Raw genomic sequence first — 7,346 nt, forward strand, 5'->3', positions numbered from 1 at the left:
AATGAACTAAAAGATTATAGTGTTGTGTCTCTTAATGCTTTATCTTAACTTTAAACTTTGTTGGTTCTCTTTAATGTTTGCTCTTCCAGACTAGGGATACTCCCTCCTAGTTATCTGTAACTTATAGAGATGTAAAAGTGCTCATTTGTAAAAGTGCTCAAAGCATTCACCTTTTCTCTTTATCTGAACCCTCTGAAACCAAAAGGTCTTAGTAAGTATTCTTTCTTCCATGGCAATCAGTCATTTGCATAAGTTCAATAAGAATCTGTTCTCCTGGGGGTGGGCGGGGGGGAAAAAAAAAAAAAAAAAGAATCTGTTCTCCTTGTAACAGGAAAGAATTGGAAACACGGGTTATTTTACCAAGGCTTTGACTGGGATGTCATATTTGAAAAGACTCAGATATGACCAGACAGCTTTAAGGAACTAAGGTTGACTTTATGAAACCTGGAGCCATAAAGCCCCTTGGGACTGTTGGCCTGATACCTTGCTTACAGAGTTCCCAGCAGCCCCACCAGGTGAGTAAAGAATGTCACTCCTTGGTAGGTGCAGTCTCGGGAAGAGAAATTCGCCCAAAGGTATTGCAGGCATGCCTCATGGCAAGTACAGGGCTTGGCTTCTGGCCCGGAGAGGCTACTAAAAGTTCAACCTAGAGATTCCTTATAAGAAGTTCCAGCAAAGCAGATTCTAAAAGATCTATTGATCACACTCACTGTTCTTGCTGAGCTTATGTAAATAATGGGCCAAGTTTGTTAAAACTGGACTTGTTTAACAAGTGAATTAGTCCTGATTTGGCTATCTCTGTAAATGAGGGTTATTTTAGAGAGAAAAATTGTTTTAGTAACACACCTTTATGGATGTTAAATTCTAGATTTGATTGTCTTTAAATGTTTGTTTACCTAAGCTAAACAATTTGAGGTAAACTTCAGAGAAGTTGCACAATAGCTTCTTTAGTCGAACTTACTGTTTTGTGGGGATATTAGCAGACCCCACAGCACATGATTAAACAACTGGAATAATGAAATTGCCTAAAAGCCAACCTATCGCACTCCATAGGATTAACTATGGACTTGTGGAGATAATGGATGACCCCACTTTCTTTATGAGTGGATTGGATGATCCATGGGGGACTCCCCTTATCTCTTGACAAGTTTTCTCACTTGCCAGTGATCCTCTGTAATCAGGATATTGTTAAGGCTGGACCACTCAAAGGTCTTCTTATTGGTTTCACCCCTTTGTCATATTTATCCTAGAAGCCACCTCTGTTGAGGTGCAATTGCAAATAGATGCTTTAGCAAAACCTAGAACAGCCCTCCTCATAAAAAGAGCCTCAAAGATCACTATAAGACAGTCCCTGACTGTAATGATGTCACATCAGGTCCAGATTTGTCTTAGAAGCCAAAGGCCACCAATGGATGATGTAGGCCAACTAATTAAATATTGGACTATACTTATAGATATGCCAGAAATAATACTTAAAATTTGCCAAACTTTAAACCTAGTTACCTGTATGCCTGAACCTGACCACTGTACTTCTTTCTCTATAGAGCAAAAGTGTTCTTTTTATTTTATTTGATCTTGCTTACTCTATCTGGCCAGATTTAAGATGCCCCTGTTAAAATATGAATGACATCTGCGGGACTAGAGGATGTCATGTGGCATGTAGAAGCCCTTAATAAATATACTACAAAGGCACTCAATGATCCACTAAATGGCATCTCCCTCCTTAATACCAAAGTCTCACAAATACGCAAGGAAGTCCTACAAAATAGGATGGCTTTAGATGTCCTGACAGCAGCCCAGGGTGGCACATGTGCAATCATCAAAACAGAATGTTGCGTGTACATCCCAGACTATCGCAAAAATGTCACAGGAATAATAAAGGATATGAACACCCAGATTAAGGCCCTACAAGATCCCTCTCTCTCTTTTAGTGATTGGTTAAGTTCCTGGTTTGAAGGAGGACTATGGCCAAATCTCCTTCTCGGGCTTCTCATTTTTATCACCTCATTAACCTTAATATGTTGCTTTGTTCAATGTTTCTCTACTTGGTGCCGAGACTCCATTGCTACAATGACTTCACCATGACAGACGATCCTTGTCGCGTGAGAGGACGCCTCTTCACTGTCAGCGCTGGATTCGGCTGCCTCCGCCTATCATAACTCCCCTATACATTCCTCCACTGATCAATATTGACCCCAGTAGGTAGGGACAGCTCTACGCCCCTATTCAGCACGAAGAAGTTATAGAAGATGAGACCTTCCACCTTCAACCCCCTTAAAGATTTCAGGGTCAAGATTGTTCAGGGGGAAATAAAGGAGCAGGAGGCTGGCTGAGGAGAAAGCAAAAGCTGGCCCCTTGCACCCCACTTAGTGCAAGAACAGGACGAATGGATATAAGATTCTATCCATGATAAAGAAAAAGGGGGGAATGAAAGATCCCTCCCCTAGAAGATAGATAGGATAACTAACCGCTTGTTTCCTTTTCTGTGAACCGCTGGCTTTTAGGCGTAAATTAGGTTATTAATTGCTCTTTTGCCCTTCTGTAACCGCTTGGCTTATAGAAATAATAGAAGACGCCATGATGGCATTCCTACCTTCCCCCTTCTTGTTCCCCCTCCCTGCCTCTCTCCTCCCGCGCGCGGGCCCTCAGAACCAATCAGCTTGTTCCCCCTTCCCGCCTCTCTCTTCCCGCGCGCGGGTCCCCAAAGCCAATCAGCAAACTCCACGTATGCCTTTTTCAAAAGTTCTAACTGTCAACCAATCAGTTGCGCCCCACCCAAAACTTGTTTGTACCTTCCTATAAAAGACCCCGCTTCACTCCGGTCGGTGTGCTCGGTTAGCTGGAGCTGCCGAACACCCGCCGGTACCTGCGCAACAATAAACCTCTTGCTGATTGCATCCAGTGGCAGTGTTGGATTCTTGGGTAAGGGGATCCGCGAGTCTTTCAGTTGTCAGCTCCAAACCTCATCCCACCGAACCTGACTTAGGTTCTGGGACTTCATCAATCTCACATTATTCTCTTAATTTCCTTCCTTCCTTCCTTCCTGTAAACTCTACCTCCAATGTGGGGCTCAACCTCACAACCTCAAGATCCAGAATCATACGCTTCACTGACAGACAGGCAGCCAATGCCCGCCCCTCTCTTTTAATTCTCTTAGTTCTCTACATTTTAGATACATTTATCTACTAGATATGTGACCACAGTCCCTGGCCTTCCCTAGTTTCAGTGGTTTTGTTGTTCTTTTCTTATGGAAGTGCTTTTCCCCCATCATCCCATATGACAAAATCAAATCCATCTTAAAAAGCTCACTCGAATGGTCATTTTCTTCAGGAAGCTTTTCCTGATCTCCCTCCTCCTTCCTGTTTGGCAGATTCTTGGAACTTGTTTTGTTCTCCAGCATTCATTAGCCCTTACTATCGAGCTATCTGGGCTCTGCCCCTACACATTCCAAATTGCTTGCCTAACAACTTAGAAAGGGAGCCAGCGATGCCCGTAGCAGCCACCAGCAATTGTGCCAGCCTTTTCTTTTTTTCTGGCACACTCTGGTACCTGTTCCTGGACCCTGTGAGTTCTTTTTTCTTTTGTTAAGATTTTTCTGTATTTATTTGTCAGAGAGAATGTGCACAAGCAGGGGGAGCAGCAGGCAGAGGGAAAAGCAGGCTCCCACTGAGCAAGGAGTGTGATGCAGGACTCCATTCTGGAACCCTGGGATCATGGCCTGACTCCAAGGCAGATTCTTAACCAACTGAGCCACCCAGGTGTCCCAAGGACCCTGTGGGTTCTTTGCCTATCTCTGTCCTCTTTTCTGTGCATCTCCACATCAATTCTGGCTCCTTGGTATTTCTGCTTCTTCCTTAGTTTTTGATGATTGATTCTCTATCATGGATTTTGAACTGAATTGTGTGCCTACCCCTCCCCCCCAAAGTGGATTTTCTTGGGCAGAATCCGATGTTGCCTGGTGCCAAACCAGGGGGAGGTGGTCAATCAACTATCTTTATTTACACTTTTTTTTCCTTTTTCAAATGAAAACAATTTTCAATTGCAGGAAGACCTATACATAACATAAAATTTACCATCTTAACCATTTTTTAAAAAAGATTTTATTCATTTATTTGACAGAGAGCGAGAGATCACAAGTAGGCAGAGAGGCAGGCAGAGAGAGAGGGCCGTAACCCACTGAGCCACCCAGATGCCCCCCATATTAACCATTTTTAAGTATATAATTAAGTAGTGCTGAGTTTATTCACATTGTTACGCAACCAATCTTCAGGACTCTTTTCATCTTGAAATCTTTCTTTATATTTTTAGATAGCCATTTGTTTGCTTGCTTTATTTACCTTGCCTATTAGACTGGAAGTTTCTTGAGGACAAGGCCATGTTCCTGATTTTTCTATCCCTTATAAGACTGACTGGTATAGTCAATTTGTAATTACTTCATGAAGTTGAATTGACTGATTTCCCCTCTCTGTTCATCTAACCTGCTTTCCGCAGGAACCCTCCTCTGCTCACAGACCTGGATCCTCCTAGAGATGAAACAGACTGTTTGCAAATATATCACTTACATGAGCAAGGGAGGTAAGCGTCCACAGAGTCAGAAGTTGGCCTAAAAGGTTGATGTGCTTTGGAGGTTTTGCTTTAACTGCCACTTGGTGCTGTTGTTTTTGTTCTGAGAGGTGGGAATACAGTGGTTTTATTTATTTTAAAAAGGCAGGAAGCCAGGAACACATAATTGAAAGGAAGTTTCTGTGCTGGCATATTATTATTCTAAGATGGTAACAAATAAATTGGGACTTCCTTTTGTTTGAAGTGGTGGATGTGAACTGAGGTGAACATTTTACACTCATGAAATTGCCAAGTGGCAAATACTTTCATGGTTCCTATTATTTAAAAAGTCCTATAAATTTACACTCTTCTAGGAATGTGTTTTTTTACATAATTGCCTCGCAGAATTGTCCCATACGTGCTCCTCGTGTCTTCAGACTGAGGGGAGACCCAGTGTCTCCCTATTTCTTTCATACCTCAAAAGACTCTCAGAAGGCTTATGTCTCTTAGAGTCACCTCTCCTTCTGGTTTTCTGCTTCTGGAATTCTTCTTCGTTGCCTGCATTTTGTTTCTTGTGGCTGTTCTCTCTCCTCTAGCCTACATATACCCTGAAGCATTCTGTTTGCCTGGATTTTGCAAAAATACCACGTGTGTTGTCCAGAAGAAATATTTAAGTGGAAACAGGAGGTAGCACGAAGATGGAGGTTACTTACATCAGAATGATGCAGAAAGATGTAAATGAGATATGAGGCACACTGTTCTTAAATTTCATTGGCCATTCCTACCCTTGGAAATATTTGGGAACTGACTTCATTCTTCAGTCTCTGTGGTCTCCTGCTAGGTCACTGATTTTGTCCCATTTCCTTTACTGTTTGGCTCTGGGACCCTAATCTCCTTCTGTTAGTCAGTTCTTGAAATATCACAATTTGTCCAAATTTTGTCCACTAATTTTCTTGCCCAAATTTCTGTCATGCCTTGGACATGACAAACATTTTTTCTTTGTTTTTACTATAAAGATAATTTTACTATAAAGATAATTATCTCCATAAAAGTGATTTAGTTTTTTCTTTAAAAAAAAAACCAAAAAACCTCTAATTTTAGAACAGTTTTAGATCTAAAGAAAAATTGCAAAAATAGTACAGAAAGTTTCCATGTACCTTGCACCCAGTTTTCCTTATCATTAATATCTTACATCAGTAGTTAATTTGTCACAATCTATAACCAATATTGATACATGATTATTAACTCAAGTCTGTATTTTATTCACATTTCCTTAATAGTTTCCTAATGTCTTTTTTTAAAATGCCAGGATGCCATTCAGGATACCACATTGTATTTGTTATGTCTCCTTAGACTCTTCATAGCTGTGAACATTTCTAAGACTTTCTTAGTTTTTGATGATCTTGACTGGTTAAGTATTTTGTAGCATGTCCCTCAGTTGAGATTAATCTGATGTTTTTCTCATCATTAGAGTAGATTTATGTGTTTTTTATAAGTGTGATTTTTATCAACATGACTTATCAGTGTTAATGTTGACTTTGATCACTATTTATCACTAGTAAATATACAAGTGAAGTTAAGCCACAGGCTGAGGAGAACAGCATGGTAATCAGGAGCTTCTACCTTTCAAGAATGTGAATCTGGGTCACCCACCAGCTAAGCTACCCAGACTAGCAGAGATACTAGCTGAGTAAAGGGGATTAAGAATAGGAAGTAGATTTTTTCACAGAACTAGAACAAATAATCCTAAAATTTATATGGAACCGCAAAAGACCCCCGAAAGCCAAAGCAATCTGGAAAAAGAAAAAAAAAAAGAAAAAAAAAAGGGAGGTGTCACAAAGTTATACTACAAGGCTGTAGTAATCAAAATAGTATGGCACTGGCACAAAAGTAGAGGCATAGGTCAATGGACCAGAATAGAGAGCTCAGAAATAAATGCATGATCATATGGTCAACTAATCTTTGACAAAGGAGGTGAGAATATGCAGTGGGAAAAAGACTGTCTCTTCACCAAATGGTGTTGGGAAAACTTGACAGCTATATGCAAAAGAATGAAACTGGGCCACCTTCTAGCACTATGCAAAAAAATAAACTCAAAATGGATTAAGGACCTAATGTGAGACTTAAAACCATAAAAAACCTAGAAGAGAGCACAGGCAATAATTTCTCTGACATTGACCAAAGGAGCATTTTTCTAGCTATGTCTCCTAAGGCAAGGGAAACAGAAACAAAAATAAACTATTAGAACTATATCAAAATAAAAAGCTTCTGCACAGCAAAGGAGACAACAAACTGAAGACAACCCATTGAATGGGGGAAGATATTTGCAAATGACATATTTGATAAAGGTTCGTATCCAAAATATATACAGAACTTATACAACTCAACACGCCCAAATAAATAATCTAATTAAAAAATGGACAGGAACCATGAACAGACATTTCTCAAAAGTTAACATACAGATGGCCAACAGGTGCATGAAAAAGATGTTCATCATTACTCGACATCGTGAAATGCAAATCACAACCACAATGAAATATCACCTCACACCTGTCAGAATGGCTAAAATTAAAAAAACAAAAACAAAACCAAAAAACCCACAAGAAACAAGTGTTGGCAAGAATGTGTACTATTTGTTGGAATGCAAACTGGTGCAACCACTGTGGAAAACATATGGAAGTTCCTCAAAAAGTAAAAAATACAATTACCATAGGACCTATTTTTTCCACTACTGGGTATTTACCCAAAGAATACAAGAACACTAATTCAAAAGGATGCATGCATCCCTATGTTCATAGCAGCAT

This window comes from Mustela lutreola, chromosome 10, assembly GCF_030435805.1.
Source record: "Mustela lutreola isolate mMusLut2 chromosome 10, mMusLut2.pri, whole genome shotgun sequence".
In the NCBI taxonomy this organism is placed as follows: Eukaryota; Metazoa; Chordata; class Mammalia; order Carnivora; family Mustelidae; genus Mustela; species Mustela lutreola.